A 17,956-nucleotide genomic window follows, 5' to 3' on the forward strand; every position below is an offset into this window, starting at 1 on the left:
GCTTCCATGTTAGAACATCGAATGAGGCTTCAAGTTAGGCAAGAGTTAACTGTGTGTGTGAAATCGAAGGTGGCTGCCTTGCCCTGCTGAGTAAACACGGAGAAAGAGACAGCTCTGCTTTCTTATTGTAATTGCAAATTTATTTTTTATAGTTTCTACAGTTTCTATTTTCCTTTAAACTGCCTTAATCTGTCTTCCTGCTGTGACCTATTTCCAGTAATGCATATTCAGTATAAAAATAGGAGATCAAATCATATCAGACTCAAGTTACTCCTTGTCAGGCGGAAACGCATACTTTTATACAACACTGAAATCAGTTCCCCTCATACTAATTATTTAATTTCCATAATACAGTGACAGTGCTCTGCTGCTTCGTTTTCATATTTAAAACCAGTTTCAGAAAAGCTTAATGGTTCTTTCTTTAAGCCACAGCGTAAAGAAATACAGTCACTATTTTATAGTTCAAGCAATTGAGTGGCTGAGAATTCAGGTATTAGCCAATGCCCCAGGCTAGTTCTGTTTATGCTCATAGATGACTGAATCAATCATCATTTGAATCAAATGACCTTTCACATGGAAATAGTTGGTCAGCAAAAATAATTGTTAACTGATTAACCTGAATTTAGATATGGTCAAACTGGTCAGTCATTAGGACAATTTGCTCTAAGTTAGTGTTTCTTCAATTGTAATCCATCTTTCACCACACTGGAAATTGGAACACTGACAACTTCTGGCAATGCCCTCATGCCATGAATCTACTCAAAACTGTTTCCTGGGTAAGGGGTAAGGAACTCTGCCAAAACAAACAAACAAGCAAGCAAGCAAACAAACAAACAACACCATGATTCTTTTTGTGTGCTTGTGGTTTAAAATGTCATCAAAACATAGTTAAGTGCTTTCTTACCTTCAACACTTGGAGGAAGTAACAGTTTAAGACTTGGGGTCTGGCAATCAGCTGACCTTGGATACAGTGCAGTAGGCAGAATTTGCTAATGCTCCTGTTATTTTTAGATTTTCTTTCAGATAGTAAATGCAACGTTTAAGTCTATCTGGCTGAAGTCTGAAAATATTCCCTAACTAGTCTTTACATATGACTATGAGTATATATGGTCAGATAAAGAAGTCCACAAAAATGTGAACCATGATGTCCTTTAACAGAGGAATGGATACAGAAATTGTGCTACATTTACACAATGGAGTACTACACAGCTATTAAAAACAATGACTTCATGAAATTCCTAGGCAAATGGATGGACCTTGAAGCTATCATCCTGAGTGAGGTAACCCAGTCACAAAAGAACACTCATGGCATGTACTCACTGAGAAGTAGATACTAGCCCAAAAAGCTCAGAACACCCAAGAAACAACTCACACAACTTATGAAGCTCAAAAAGAAGGAATACAAGAAGGTGAATGCCTCAACCCTTCTTAAAAAGGAGAACAAAACACTCATGGGAGGAAATAAAGGGACAAATAGAGGAACAGGGATTGGAGAAAAGATCATCCAGAGACTACCTCACCTAGAGATCCACCCTATATGCAGTCAGTAAACCCAAGCACTACTCCTGATGCCAAGTAGTGCTTACTGGCGGAACTTGATATGGATGCCTTCTCTGAGGCTCTGCCAGAGACATACTGATACAGAGGAGGATGCTGGCATCTAACTGTCAGATTGAACACAAGGACCCCAATGAAGGAGCTAGAGAAAGGACTGGAGGAGCTGACAGGGTCTGCAATCCCATGGAAAGAACAAAATTATCAACTAATCAAATCCACCAGAGCTCCCAGAGACTAAAACACCAACCAGTGAGTTCGAATGGAGAGACCCATGGCCCCAGGTGCATATGCAGTAGAGGACAGCATTTTCTGACATCAATGGGAGGAGAGGTCTTCGGTCCAACAAAGGCTCGTTTTCCCAGTATAGGGGAATACCTCTGTGCTAGCTGGGAGTGGGTTGCTGGGAGAGGGACCACCCTCATGGAGGCAATGGGAGGGGGAGGGGAGATGGAATTGGGGGAATGAGATAACATTTGAAATATAAATGCAGAGAATATTTAATTTAAAAAAGTGAAAGATACAATTCTAAAAACAAAAGAAATATTTTACAGTTCAACTTTTTCACATTTAGTGTGTGTATATAAATCTCTGTGTGTGTGTTTGTGTGTTTGTGCATTTGTATGTATACATGAATGTGCTATCTTATCTATGGTGACAGAAAAACTTGCTGGAGTTGTTTCTCTTCTTCCAACCTGTGAGTAGAAATGGAATAAGCAAGGCTATCAGATTTTGTGATAAGCACCATTATCCACTGGACAATCTTGAAGGCCCCTGTAGTTTTATGATTTAATAATCTCTCACATCTGATAATTCCCATATTTCTTAATTAAATCCATTTTATTTTCCCCTAGTACTTTAAGAATTCTTTTAACCAGATCTTCCATGTAAAATTCCTAATGACAAGCACATCATACACAGTATGTAGGCTGCCTTATGGTAAAGGAAAGTATACATTCCCGTTCTTTTGTTCTTCGTCTCAAACATCCTGAAATGCCTTACTTCGTTAATGTGAGTCTGATTATCATTTTCCTAGCACTCAGGTGAGAAATGAAAAGTGATAATGTTTCCATTGGATCTAGGTCCTGTCTATTTCTACCACCAGTTCACACCTACCCTATTGCCAGATGACATTGATCACAAGATCAGAATTATATAGCACAGTTCACACCTGAAAAAATCTTGATGCTATAACTGTGATGGGTGATGTGTGATACGCAATAGATATAAACTGAACCCTATAGTAGCCTGAGCCACACAGGCAAAGCCTCTATTTCTGCATGCTGTGGTTCTCCGCTGCAGCTTTTTGTCTTCACTCAAAAGTCTGGGGACTTTTTTTTACAGCTCTTCTTCTTGTTGTTATTACTATTATTATATTAATCATTCCATTTATTTACATCTCAAATGATATCCCACTTCCTGGTTACGCCTTCACCAATCCCCGATCCCACATCTGCCCTCTCCTCTCCCTTTTGCCTATATGAGAATGCTTCCCCACTTACCCATACTCTCCCATGCCACTGTTCCAGCATCCCTCTACACTGGGCTTCAAACATCCCCAGTACCAAGGCCCTCCCCTCCATTTGCTGTCAGTCAAGGCCATCCTCTGCTATATATGGAGCTGGAGCTATGGATCCCTCAGGGACACTCCTTGGTGGGAGAACTGGGTGGTCAGGCCAAACTATCCTGTTCTTCCAATGGAATTACAATCCCCCTCTAATCCTCCAGTCCTTTAGCCAGCTCCCCTCCCAGGGTCCCAGAGCTAAATCTCGTGGTTGGCTCACAAAAGTCTGGTGACTTTTTAAAGCATTCTCTCACTGTCTTTTTGTCTCTCTATCTCTGTCTCTCTCTCTCTCTCTCTCTCTCTCTCTCTCTCTCTCTCTCTCTCTCTCTCTCTCTCTCTGAGTCTGAACCCCATTTTTAATAGGATTGTTTGATTCTCTGGTGTCTAACTTCTTGAGTTCTTTGTAGACCTTGGATATTAGGCCTCTATCAGATGTGGGGTTGGTAAAGATCTTTTCCCAATCTGTTGGCTGCCGTTTTCTTTTCTTGACAGTGTCCTTAGCCTTACAGAAACTTTGCAATCCCATTAAGTCCCATTTGTCAATCTTTGACCTTAGAGCACGAGCCATTGGTGTTCTGTTCAGGAAATTTTCTCCTGTGCCTATGTGTTCTAAGGTTTTCCCTACTTTCTCTACTAATAGTTTCAGTGTACCTGGTTTAATGTGGAGATCTTTGATCGACTTGCACTTTAGCTTTGTACAAGGAGATAAGAAAGGGTCTATTTTCATTCTTCTGCATGCTGAGTGACAGTTGAACCAACACCATTTGTTGAAAAGGCTGTCCTTTTTCCACTGAATGTTTACAGATCCTTTGTCAAAAATCAAGTGACCATTTATGTGAGGGCTCATTTCTGGATCTTCTATTCTATTCCATTGATCCACGTGCCTATACCTGTACCAGAACCATGTGGTTTTTAACACAATTGCCTTGTAATATACCTTGAGGTCAGGGATGGTGATTACCACAGATGTTTTCTTGTTATTAAGGATGGATTTCACTATTCTAAGTCTTTTGTTATTCAAGGTGAAATTGCACATTGCTCTTTCTAACTCTAAGAAGAATTGGGTTGGAATTTTGATGAAGATTGCATTGAATCTGTAGATTGCTTTTGGAAAGATGGCCATTTTTACAATGTTGATCCTTCCAATTCATGAGCATGAGAGATCGTTCCATCTTCTGAGATCTTTCTCCATTTCCTTCTTCAGAGATTTGAAATTTTTGTCATAGAGGTCCTTCACTTGCTTAGTTAGAGTCACACCAAGGTATTTCATATTGTTTGTGACTATTGTGAAGGGTATCTTTTCCCTAATTCCTTTCTCTGTATGATAGTCCTTTAAGTAGAGGAAGGTGACTGCTTTGTTTGAGTTAATTTTATATCCAACCACTTTGCTGAACTTGTTTATCAGTTGTAGAAGTTCTCTAGAGGAATTTTTGGGGTCACTTAAGTACACTATCATGCCATCTGCAAATAGTGATACTTTTACTTCTTCCTTTCCAATTTGTATCCCTTTGATTTCCTTTTGTGTCTCATTTATCTGGCCAGGACTTCCAGTACTATGTTGAATAGGTAGGGGGAGAGTAGGCAGCCTTGTCTAGTCCCTGATTGTAATGAGATTGCTTCAAGTTTCTAACCATTAAGTTTGATGTTGGCTACTTGTTTGCTATATATTGCTTTTATTATGTTAAGGTATGGGCCCTGGATTCCTGTCCTTTCCAAGACTTTTAACATGAGGGAATGTTAAATTTTGTCAAATGCTTTCTCAGCATCTAGTGAGATAACCTTGTGGTTTTCTTCTTTGAGTTTGTTTATATGGTGGATTACGTTGATGGATTTCCATATATTAAACCATCCCTGCATCCTAGGGATGAAGCCTAGTTGATCATGGTGAATGATCCTTTTGATGTGTTCTTGGATTTGGTTTGCAAGGATTTTGTTGAGTATTTTTGCTTCAATGTTCATAAGTGAGATTGGTCTGAAGTTCTCTCTCCTTGTAGGGTCTTTGTGTGGTTTAGGAACAAGGGTTATTGTGGCCTCTAAAAATGAGTTAGGTACTGTCCCATCTGATACTATTTTGTGGAATAGTTTGCACAGTATTGATATTTGGTCATCAATAAATGTCTGATAAAATTCTGCATTGAACCCATCTGGACCTGGGCTTTGTTTTGTTTTGTTTTTTCACCTGGTTTTCCTTAAATAATAACATTTTCAAGGAAGGGAACCATTCCCCAATTTTATATTTGTATTTTAAGAAATCGACACACTGCATTAATAGGTATAAGTAACTCAAAATTGAACACTATATTTTAACCTGCACAATGTGATTGCTGGTGACTTTGTATCCTGTCTAGATTTGGATTCCAGAGATAAGCATTAGCTTGGCTGGTAGACATTTGTTAAGTTTATTTTTTTTAATACTTTCTAACCATAGCTACTTAAGTAACCATAGTTTTGTAACTTAGAAGACAGTATAAAATGGCAGTTGGGTAAACTACTGACATTCTTGTAACTGCCTCTCCACAGGTTGACTGATGGGAATGTCTTTTGATGTGTCTAATAATCTTCATAAGAGTTAGGGATGCTAACTGGTAAACCACAGCACATCCACACAGCACGGTAAAACAAAATAATATGTGAAAAACAGCAAAAGGAAGTGGTTTCCAGTGACACGGTAGCTGCCTACATGGCTCCCAGAGAAAATCTACGAATCCAATGCCAACTGATTTTACAAAGGTGCTAAGAACACACACTTGATAACAGATAAATAATGCAAGAAAAAACTGAGGTGTCTAAATGAAGAAGTGTGAAACTAAATCACTCCCACTAATTATAAAAAGCAGCTGAAGAAACTGTTTAGATAGATAGATGACAGATTCATATGTAGATGAATAAAAAATATTAAAAACGGAAAATGTTTCTGGATATTGGAATAATGAAGTTTTCTTTTAGACCAGACCATCAGAGCCCAGATAGACAAATGGAATTGCAACAAATAAAAAGTTTCTTATCAATACAGGAAGCAATCAGCAAGGTGGAAAAAAAATAGAGAATAAGAAAATACTTGGAAGCCAGGTATCAACTCCATCTATTGAGGAATAGATGCACAGAACAAAGAGGATCTATAAAACAAGTTCTAAAGGGGCAGTAGATTTAGATAGACACTCCCACTCCAAAGAGTGTACAAATACCAAGAGACACTAGAAAATGTGGTCACCAACACCAACTTCTAGGTATGCTGGTTGGTTTCTGTCAACATAACATTAACCTAGTCCTATCAGGGAAGAGGAAATTTTAACTGAGAAAATGCCTTGATTAGATGGGCCTATAGACAAATCTGTAGGGCATATTTAGACTCTGGCTATTGTGCTCTGTTACCACAAATGTGAAGAGAAAGGGGGAGAAGAGGAGGGAATGAGAGAAGCACAGAGCATGGAGATGAGAGGGGGGGAAAAAGGAGAAGGGAAGGAGACTGGAGGGAGGGTAGGGGAGGGGAGGGGAGGGGAGGGGAGGGGAGGGGAGGGGAGGGGAGGGGAGGGGAGGGGAGGGGAGGGGAGGGGAGGAGAGGAGAGGAGAGGAGAGGAGAGGAAAGGAGACAAAACTACCAGAAACAGGTGGAATCAGTTTACAATCTGCCCCTTCTCTGTGGGGTGAGGCAGGGGAGCAGCACTGGGAAAAGAGTGGGTGCTGATATTTAGATTTTAAGTGAATAAATAAATTAACTTTTAAAAAGATACTGATGATGCTCTATTCGAATGAGGAAGAATTCCAGGTGCTGTGCTATGTGACTGACTGCCATGATCACCGAGTTGGGGGTCATTGTCACATATCATACAATAGTCATGAACACAGGGAGGGAGTTAGATCTACTCTGGACATCTCAAATCTATGAAATCTCTGTGGTCTGAGCATACTCCGCTTCACCAGTCTTTTGCCCATTCCTCTGGTCCACATGCTCTACACCCTGGTTCTGTTCTTTCATATCTTGATAACACACAACATGAAACTAGTTGAAAAGAGATCTGTTTCTCATCAATCTTAAATCAGTGAAGAAATAGATCAAGGTGCTGGCAGGTTTGGCTCTCTAATGAGGATTGTTCTCATATGCTTTTGTGCTCCACAGGAAACATATGTTGTATCTGTACATAGTGGAAGACATAAAAACAAGAGAATTCAATATTGTGTAGAACACCCTCCATAAAGATCTGAAACCCATTCACGAGAGTCCCCATGATCTGGCCAGTCTTTAAAGCCTAACCTCTTACCACACTTGCTCTTAACATCATTAGTAACATCTGGAATTGGCAGGGAGCCATTTAACACTCAATAATTGTTTTTATGTGCCTTTCCATAAAAAGATTCTGTCTAGGCTCCCAAAACTCATGGAATCTTCTTGTATTCGTGACTCACAATCAACACGCAACAATCTTGAAGGATTTTTTTTCTTCTGTACTCTCTGTAGAGGTTTCCTTGGAAGAATAACTTTACTTCAAGATAAAAAGTACCATGCAACACAACAGTGCATGGCTAGAATGTAGACGTCCTGAGGAAGAAAGAAAAGAAAAAAATGGCGATGAGACATTTGAGGGAGAAATGTGGAAACAAAGGGGAAGAGTAGTAGAAGGAAGTTGTTGTTGCTGATGTGTATGTGTGTGTGTGTGTGTGTGTGTGTGTGTGTGTGTGTGTGTACACATGCATGTAGAGAACAGAAATGAATAAATAGTAAGCAAGAAAGATCTGTTTGAGCTGTCTCAGGGGTTAAAGTATTTCAAGAACAAGGACCTAAGTTCAGCTTTCCAAACTCAAACAAAGGTCAGACATGGTAGTGCACATGTCTATGATCCCAACTTTGAAATGAGAGAAACCATAAGCCAGCTAGCTTGGACTAGACAACCTGATGAACTAGTTAGATCCTGTTTCCAAAAGTGGTGAGGACAACACCAGAGGATGTCTTCTAACCTCTCCATGCATGTCTGGACTGGCACACAACCACAGTCACATATACAAAAAAGAACATGCAAATAAACACAAATACAGACATATTCAAAGATAATAATAATCATCTATATGTGTGTATATATACATAAAGGGATCAGAAATTATATAGGGAAACGATGATACAGGATGCATGGAAGAGAAGCTAATATCATGGTGATAGAGATACTACAGCTTTTAATGTGATGCCTAATAGATAAAAGTTAAAGAAAAGGGGGATAAAGAGAAGGACAGGCAGAGGAAGGAAACCTAAAGGAAGGATACTTCTAACTACCATTATCTTTACCTCTTCCATTTTTAAATTACATCTCAAATTGCATCTTATATTTCATATTTCATCAGATTCCATAAATATTCACCGTCTCTTGTCCTATAAGAACTATGTTCTAAAAACTAAATCTTAGTTTCTCAAATGAATATTGAAACTCACTTTGAACTTATTCATCTTTACCCACAAAACTGTGAATTTATATATTTCTTCCCCTCTTAAAAGCTTAGTTGCTATTCCACCATGTCTGAGCCATAGAGAATGGTCCTTCCAAACCCTTTGTCAATATCTCTTACTTGAGGATGCTGTTGTCATGCTTCCCACAACTCCTGCCTGAAAAGCATCTGAGGTAAACACCCTTTCCTTTTTCATGATCATCTGTCATAAAGCTTTATTGTAAATGCCTCCATCTTAAATATTTAAAAATCTACAATTCCAAATATTAAACTGTGATGACCATCAGAAGAAATTTTCTATCTTAGACATTCATTTGTGCTACCTTCTGCTTGATTTTTGTTATAAATTCAGGTTTTGAAAAAAATTAGCATGTAGTTAATAATGATTTCATACTTTATGCCTACTACAGTCTACAGAACTTCCTAAGACCTTTCTTTTCTTTTTTTTTTCAATTTTATTGGCTATTCTCTGTATTTACATTTCAAATGTTATACCCTCCCCCCCACTCCCCTCCCTCCTGCCTCTCAATTTGCTTCCATGAAGGGAGCACCTAAGACCTTTAAAAACTCATATTTTACACATGAACCAATCAGTGACATAAACAGTTTTCATTTTCTGAAGTTTTCTAAGTTAGAAAAGTGAAATACCAGCAATGCACCAGAGAACATGCATAAGTATTTTCATTGGGAATGAAAACCAGTACTCTTGACTCTGTCTGAAAAATCACCCCTGTAGACCTCAACTAATGCCTCAGTTGAACTACACTGACGGAAGAGCTTGGGCTTAGTCACTTTTCAAACACAGTTTTAGATTAACTCACCCTGATAAAATAAAACAAGCTGAAGTTAGCTTTGCTTCATGAGGTAGTTTAATGAAGCAATTGCCTCTTGAAAATCCTCTAGGATTTTAAATAAACTCTAGGTCAAAGGAAGACAAATTAGCATAACATTCATATTAATGCCTCTCAAAGTGTATTACAGAAGAAGTCAGTGCTTTGGAATTTGTGCATGGCCAGATATATTATTTTCAAAGGGGTTTGAGTTATTCATTACGGTGATGGATGAGTGTGGTGAAATATCAACTATGTCCAAGCATTTTCTTCAGAGTTCCTCCCATAAGCTCACAGTGGCATGGCTTGAGGATTATGTAATGAGACAGGCAATGGAAGTATTTTCAGTCATTGTAAGTAAATTTGATTTTCAACCTGTACAATATGACATCCCTGCTAATATTTTCTACTGATTTTGCGTGATCTTGCCCTTGCTAGAATTAAGAGATGTCTAAGTAGATAACAACCAGTTTAATGCTTTTTCAGTAAATCAACCATACATCATTACAAGATAAATTGTTCTTAGGGGAGACAAATTTTTAATTAGATTAGATGCAGCAGGTTCTCAGTGTGTTATGTAGATGTACATAATTTGTGACCAGAGTTTTTAAAAGGCACTTAAGTGTTTAATATAAAAACATCTTCGATATCAAAAGAGCACACAAAAATTAAATTAAGTAGATGATAGAAGAAAGATGTATGAACCAATAGTTTCAGATTGTACTGTGATCATATTGACCCAAACATCATATACCAGGAGGATAGGTTGGCTAGTGCTCAGGGGAGGAAGTTGAGATACTTACTGTAGTGTATAGTTTTGTCTACATCCCTTTGTGTTCCTGGCTGGTTGCACAGGCCCACACACCCAGGAGCTATCTTGGATTTGCTAATAGAAAGCGTGCGCGCGCGCGCACACACACACACCTGTTTTTCTTAAACTGCCTTTGCTAACTCAATGACTGCATACCTCTAAACCTTCCCCTGGTACCCCAGGCCTCTGGCCACTTACCCAAAAGCTCACATTGCTGGTTGGCTTGATCTCCTTCCTCACTGCATCTCCTCTCCCCTAGTCTCCCAATTCTTCCTGTATCCTACAGGTGCCACCATTGGCTACTGGTGACTTCATTAATACATAAAAAAATCAATTGAGGCCAAGGACCATCAGTGTCAGTAAACACAGATTGTTTATTAAATCAAAGCACCAGAACCACCCTCTACAAGTTACTCTTGCAGTTACTTAACTTGTGCGCATTTTATGTAATAATAATATATTCTCTAATACTCAGAGATATTTGGTGCAAAGAGAAAATTAAGCAATAGCCAGACATAACAAACCTAACACTTACAGTGATTTCAAAATTCATAGTTCCAAATGCTCTGTCAGGATGACTTTTAATTAATTTAGCCGGTCGGTGTTGGCAAGGTTAGACCATTCTATTTGCTGGAATCCTTTGCCACAGTCAGAGTAAGTGTTGTACCTTTCTGGATTCTAGTTGCCAGTAAGTTCCCAATTAAAGACAATTATTCCAAGCTTTTGTTTGTACACAGCAAAATATTCTAAGATACTAGATCATGAGAAAAGTCAAAGCATTGTCAAATGGGACAGTGACTTTAATACGTAACAGCTTCTGTTTCTGAAGATCTCAGTGCAAATAACAGTGACCTGAGATCATATTGAGATTATTCCTGAGTCTTTCTTATACCCGTTTGTCTGACAACTGGAGGAAAGATTGATACACATATTTCTCCTTTTCCTTATAAAAGGAAGAAGATGAATAACTCCCGATCTCATTAGGATATTATGATATAATTGCTTTTGGACAAAAAGATTTATAAGCTGCACACTTGTTTCTTTAAGCATGAGGAGAATTGTAACTAACATAAATCTATAAAGGTTCAAGGTTATCTGAAGAACCATTACTGAGGGGAGCTCTGCGTGGCATTTTAAAACTCATGTTAAAATGCAGTCCCTGTCTGTAAATGGGAAGCAGTTGCTCAGCCAGGTTTTTCACAACCTGTACATTCACAAAACATGATTAAAATAGAAAGAGCATCTTCATCATGCAAAGAAATGTTAAAAATAGTTACTAAACACAAGTTAGGTAAAAATATCCATATAGTCCATGGTTTCCAAATTCCAGAAAGACGCAACACCTATAGCAAATATATAAGTGAAGACAGATATATAAATACCCCACAGTAGGAAGTAGCAGCCAATATCTTGTGCTTCACAACCACCCCCAACACACACACACAGCTCTGCCAGCTTTCCTGGAGGCCTACCAGCACCAGGGACACCAGGTAAGCCACCCCTACCCCAAGACCCTGCTCACCCACTCCCCTGAAAGCAACTTCAAGATTGGTAAATTATACCCCACACCACACTGCATTTATGATTTCACAACTCTGTCTGGATACCTTAAGGCTTGCCATCAACAGAGACAACCAGGTAAGACCCTTGCCCAAGCCCTTGTCAGCCATATTCTCGAAAACACACCCATCTGCCTTAAACTACTCAGCTTCTGGGCTCCCTTTTCCAGCCCCAAGACCCCACCTGCTTTCCTGGAGGCTGGCCAGCAACAAGGACCCCAGGCCACACTAATACTAGGGACCTAGGAGGCAAAGTAGCACCCAAAACCCCAGAGGCCACACAGGCCACAAAAACCCCACAGGAGACAACTCTACTGCATCTCAAGACTAGCTAGTGCACAGAGCCCAGTCCACTGATGTGGGTCTGGAGGCCCAACGTCGGAAATGTGAGAGGTCGAGTCGGTCGAAGCCCCGAAAACAGGTAACTGTCAAACGGCAGGTGCTTTCTGAACTCCTGATTGCAAATCCACTTTGCCTGGATGCACCACAATGGGGCAGATGTACAAGGCTCTAGGCAAGCCCCAAACCCACCTCCACAGGAGAGAGTGATGTAGACTCTAACCAGATCAGCCACTCCCTAAGTCCCTCCCCTGCACACACACACACACACACACACACACACACACAGCATTAGAAAAAAAAAAAAAAAAAAAAAAAACTATGGCCAATCTTAGAAGCAAACAAATGGGAATCGGGTGGTTGGATCCCAGACTGTTTAAAAAGAACAGAACAAAGGAGAGAGGCAGGAGAAAATAAAGACACACGTTGAAACCTTCTCCTCAGTCTTGGCTTCTTTATGGTCCTGACTCCTTCGTCCTCTGTGAATGTTTTATCCCAGAGCCTTATCGCAGGCTCTGTACTTTTTTAACAGTCAGGCAGGGGTTTATGACCCTGGCCAGCAGGGCTATATATAATCTGAGCACTGGCCCTCCAGAGTTCACAGGCCTGGCAGCAGGCACTCCACTGAACTCCTGCGGGTCAGGCAGAGCGCGCACCAGAAGCAGCCTTCCCTGAGACCTGCAGAGTGAGGAGCTACCTCCCCCCGGAGGAGCAGACTGGGCCCCTCCAGACCGCTAAGTACAACATATCACCACCAATATCAAAATAATGGGAATTATTGGTCATTAATATCTCTCAACACCAATGGACTCAGTTGACCAATAAGGTCCCAGTGGGATAGAACTTGCCTAATCTTGCAGTGAGTTAATGTGCCAGGGTGGGCTGTTCCCCTGGACACCTTCCCATTCTCAGAGGAGAAGGGGAGGGGAGATGAGAGAAAGAACTGTGTGTGTGTCGGGGGTGGAGGACTGGGTGAAGTGGGAAGCTGCAATCCGGATATAAAATTATATGTAAAGTGAATAACTTAGTTAATTAATAGAAAAATTAATATAAATAGGCACATAAAATTTTAGAAACAGTAAAAAATGCAGGCTTACAGAATGGATGGAAAAACAGAACCCATCACTTTTTTGTGTACAAGAAAAAAACCACTTTAGCATCCAAGCTCGACATTAACTCAGAGTAAAGAACTAGAAAAAGATTTTCCAAGCAAATGGACCCAAGAAGCTAGCTGAATAGCAATCCTAATATCAAATAAAATAATCTTCCAACCAATACTAATTAAAAGAGATAGGGGAGTACACTTCATAAGCTTCAAAGGAAATACCCACCAAGATGACATCTCAATTCTGAATATCTATGCACCTAACAAAAGGGCACCTAAATTTATAAAAGAAACAATACTAAAGCTTAAATCACATGTTGAACCAAGCACATTAATACTGGGAGATTTCAACACTGCACTCTGACCAATGGACAGGTCATCCAGACAGAAACTAAACAAAAATATAATAAAACTAACAGATGTTATGACTCAAATAAACCTTACAGACATTTACAGAATGTTTCACTGAAATACAAAATAATATACCTTTTCAAAACTTCATAGAACCTCCTCTAAAATTGACACATGTAATTTGATACCTAGTAAGTCTCACCAGATACAAGAAAATTAGAATAACCCCCAGTATCTTATCAGACCATTGCGGCTTAAAGCTGAACTTCAACAACAATGGAAACATCAAAAAGACTTCAAACTCATGGAAACTAAACAACTCTCTACCCAGTGACCACTGGATCAGTGAAGAAATAAAAAAAGAAAACAAAGACTTTCTAGAATTTAATAAAAAACGAGTACATAAAATTTTAAAGATACCAAAGTAAAATCAAGATCAAGTGGACAATATAAATAGGCCTATAACCCTAAGAAAATAGGTTCAGTCATAAAAAAGTAAATAAAAATAAAATATAAACACCCAGGGCCAGATGGCATAGTACAAAATTCTACAAGACTTTCAAAGAAGGGCTAATACTAATACTCCCTAAACATTTAAAATTTAAAAAACAAACAAAAAAAAAAAAAAAAAAAAAACAGAAGAGAAGGAACACTTCCAAATTCATTCTGTGAGGCCACAATCACCCCTATAACTATAACCACACAGAGGATCAACCAAAAAAAAAAATTTCAGACCAATCTTCCTTATGAACATTGATGCAAAAATACTCAATTCACTAACTCAATCCAAGAACACATCAAAAACATCATCTGCCATGAACAAGTAAGCTTCATAGCAGAGATGCAGAAATGGTCCAACTTACAAAATCCAACAATGTAGTCCACCATGTAAGTAAACTGAAATTTAAAAACCACATCTTATGAGATATTGAGAAAGTCTGATAAAATCCAACATCAGTTCATTACAAAAGCCCTGGAGAGAGATAAGAAATACAAGGGGCATACCTAAAAATAATAAATATACTAAAAGCCAATAGCCAACATCAAATTAAATGGAGAGAAACTTAAAGCAATTACATTAAAATTAGAGACAAGACAAGGCTATCCACTCTTTCTATATCTCTTCAATATAGTACTTGGAAATTTTAACTAGAACAATAAGTCAACTAAAGGAGATCAAAAGGATTCACATTGGAAAAGAAGAAGTCAAAGTACTACTATTTAGAAATAATATGATAGTATAAATAAGTAACTTCAACTATTCTACCAGGGAATTCCTACAACAGATTAACTCAACAAATTAACTCAAAAAAAAATCAGTAGCACTTCTATTTACAAATGATAATCAGACTGAGAAAGAAATTAGGGAAACAATACCCTCCACAATAGCCACAAATAATATAAAATATCTCAGTGTAACTCTTACCAAGCATGAGAAAGGCTGGTATGACAAGAACTTCAAGTCTTTGAAGAAATAAATTGAAGAAGACCTCAGAAGTTGGAACTATCTCCCATGCTCATGGATTGGTAGGATTCACATAATAAAAATGGCTATCTTACCAAACACAATCTATAAAATCAATGCAATTTCTAATCAAAATTCCAAAACAATTCTTTTAGACCTTGAAAAAATAATACTCAACTTAATATAGAAAAAGAAAAGTCAAGATAGCTAAAACAAACCAATAAAACGAAAGAACTTCTGGGGGGGTATCACCATCTCTGACCTCAAGCTCCCTACAGAGCAATAGAAGTGGTAAGAAACGCATAGTATTAGCACAAAAACAAACAGGTGATCAATGGAATCAAACGAAGACCGAGAAGTAAAGCTACACAACCTATGAACACTTGATTTTTTGACAAATAAATAAAACTATGCAATAAAAAATAGCATCTTCAAAAAATTGATGCTGGTCTAGCTGAATGTCTCCGTGTAGAAGAATGCGAATAGATTCATATCAATCACTGTGCACAGAACTCAAGTGGATCAAAGACTTCACACTAGTTAGTGGGCACACTAACTCTGAAACATAGAAACCTGGGGAATGAAGAGCCTTGAACACAATGGCACAGGAGATAATTTCCTAAACAGAACACCAATCTATAGCTCAGGCACTAAGTTCAACAATTCATAAATGACACCTTATGAAACTGAAACTTCTGTAAGGCAAAGGACACTGTCAAAAGGACAAAAGTAAATATGATGGTCACTTTTAATGTGTCAACTTGCCTTTGCCAGGAACTGCACAATTATTTAGTCAAGGATTTTTTTTCCTTTGGTGGTGTCCCTGTACCTGATTTAGAAGGGCTTTACTATTGGAGGTGGGAGGTAAAGACAAGCAGATTTCTCTCATCCAGTCAGATAAAGGCCAAATAAAGCAATGTTAACCTCCTTTGAATGAGAATGAACTCCTCTTCTACTGCCTGACTATTCAGCTGAGACATTGGTTATAATTTTCTGTGTTTGGCTTTAGTGGGAACTGGAGCACATGCTGATCCTTGATCTACTAGCAGGCATCATCAGCTCTCCTGGGCTGGGTCTTTGTCCTGAGCACCATCATGCTTCCTGTTCTCACACTCCAGTCCCAAGAAACAAGAAATAAGTGAGCATGCGTTCCCCCGGTGCTTCTTCTTTTTCTTTTTTTTTTTTTTTTTTTCTTTCTTTTTTTTTTTTTTTTTTTTGCCAATTTAAATAGTTCTATTATTCCATATTACTTGTTTTGGGTCTCTGTGGAACAATGCTATACCCTCTATTTGGACTGACTTAATGGTGGGGCCTGAAGAAGCGCCACCAGATGGAGGAGCTCCACTACCAGGGAAGCCACCAGGCACTCCTCCAGGCATGCCACCAGCACTCTGGTGCACCTTGGTAATGATAGGGTTGCAGACTTTCTCCAGATCTTTCTGCTGGTGCTCAGATTCTTCCTTCTCTGCAGTCTGGTTCTTATCCACCAGCTGATGATTTCATTGCACTTGTCAGGAATCTTCTGTGTGTCCTCATCATTGATCTTGCTTCGAAGTTTCTCATCCTCAAAAGTTGCTTTCATATTGAAGGCATAAGACTCCAGTGAATTCTTGGAGGAAACCTTATCCCTCTGCTTCTCATCCTCAGCCTCTTACTTCTCAGCTTCTTGGACCATGCACTCAATATCCTCCTGACTCAAGCGGCCCTTGTCATTGGTGATCTCGTTCTCCTTTCCTGTGCTCTTATCTACAGCAGAAACATTGAGGATGCCATTGGCATCAATGCCAAAAGTAACCTCAATCTGAGGCACCCCACGGGGTGCAGGAGGTATGCCTGTGAGCTCAAGCTTTCCAAGCAGGTTGTTGTCATTTGTCATGGCCCTTTCACCTTCATATACCTGCATGAGCACACTGGGCTGGTTGTCAGAGTAGGTGGTGAAAATCTGTGTCTGCTTGGTGGGAATGGTGGTATTGTGTTTGATGAGGACAGTCATGACTCCACCAGCAGTCTCAATACTAAGGGAAAGAGGGGTGACATTCAAGAGCAGCAGATCCTGAACATTCTCAGACTCGTCTCCAGATAGAATGGCAGCCTGGACAGCTGCACCATAGGCAACAGCTTCATCTGGGTTAATGCTCTTATTTAGTTCTTTTCTATTGAAGAAGTCTTGCAGAAGTGTCTGAATCTTGGGGTTTCTGGTAGAACCACCCACCAAGACAATATCATGGATCTGTGACTTGTCTAGTTTGGCATCTCGAAGGGCCTTCTCCACAGGCTCCAGTGTGCCACGGAACAGGTCAGCATTCAACTCCTCAAATTGAGCAGGGGTAATGGAGGTTTAGAAGTCAAGGACAGCAACCCACCACAATAACCTTAGACACAAAATGTGTCCTGACTTTAAGATGTGTAGGGATAAAGAACAGAGGCCAAGGAAATGTCCAACCACTGACTTGCCCAAATTGAGACCCATCTCATGGGCAAGCAATAATCTCTGACACTATTAATGATACTCTGTTATGCTTGCAGACAGGAGCCTAGCATAACTGTCCTCTGAGTGGCCCGACCCAGTAGCCAATATAAAGAGATTCAGAGACCCTCAGCCAAACATTAGAAACAGCTTGACTAGTCTTGTAGAAGAGAAAGATTGATGGACCAGAAGAGAACAGGGACTCCACAGGAAAATCAATAGAGTCAGATAATCTGAGCCCTTTGGTGCTCCCAGAAACTGAACCACCAGCCAAAGAGCTCAACATGTAGCATCTTGGTCTTCATGTGGGTCTCCCGACAACTGGAGTTGTCCCAACAACTCCAGTGGGATGAACCTGATTCTGTTGTCTGCCTATGGATCCTGTTCCTAGGACCACCATCCCAGGGATGACATCACCCAAATAGACTGCATCCTCACCCACCAATCACTAACTAAGAAAATTCCCTATAGGTTTGTG

General features: G+C 39.5%; 1 pseudogene across 1 annotated transcript; it reads right to left on the minus strand.

Annotated features, from left to right (window-relative positions):
* Positions 1-16,234: 16,234 nt before the first annotated feature.
* Positions 16,235-17,349, minus strand: LOC308422616 (heat shock cognate 71 kDa protein-like; annotated as a pseudogene). The gene has a single exon. The product of its transcript is annotated as a heat shock cognate 71 kDa protein-like (transcript).
* Between the last annotated feature and the right edge of the window lie 607 nt (positions 17,350-17,956).

The sequence above is a fragment of the Micromys minutus genome (assembly GCF_963924665.1).
Source record: "Micromys minutus genome assembly, chromosome: 7".
NCBI lineage: Eukaryota > Metazoa > Chordata > Mammalia > Rodentia > Muridae > Micromys > Micromys minutus.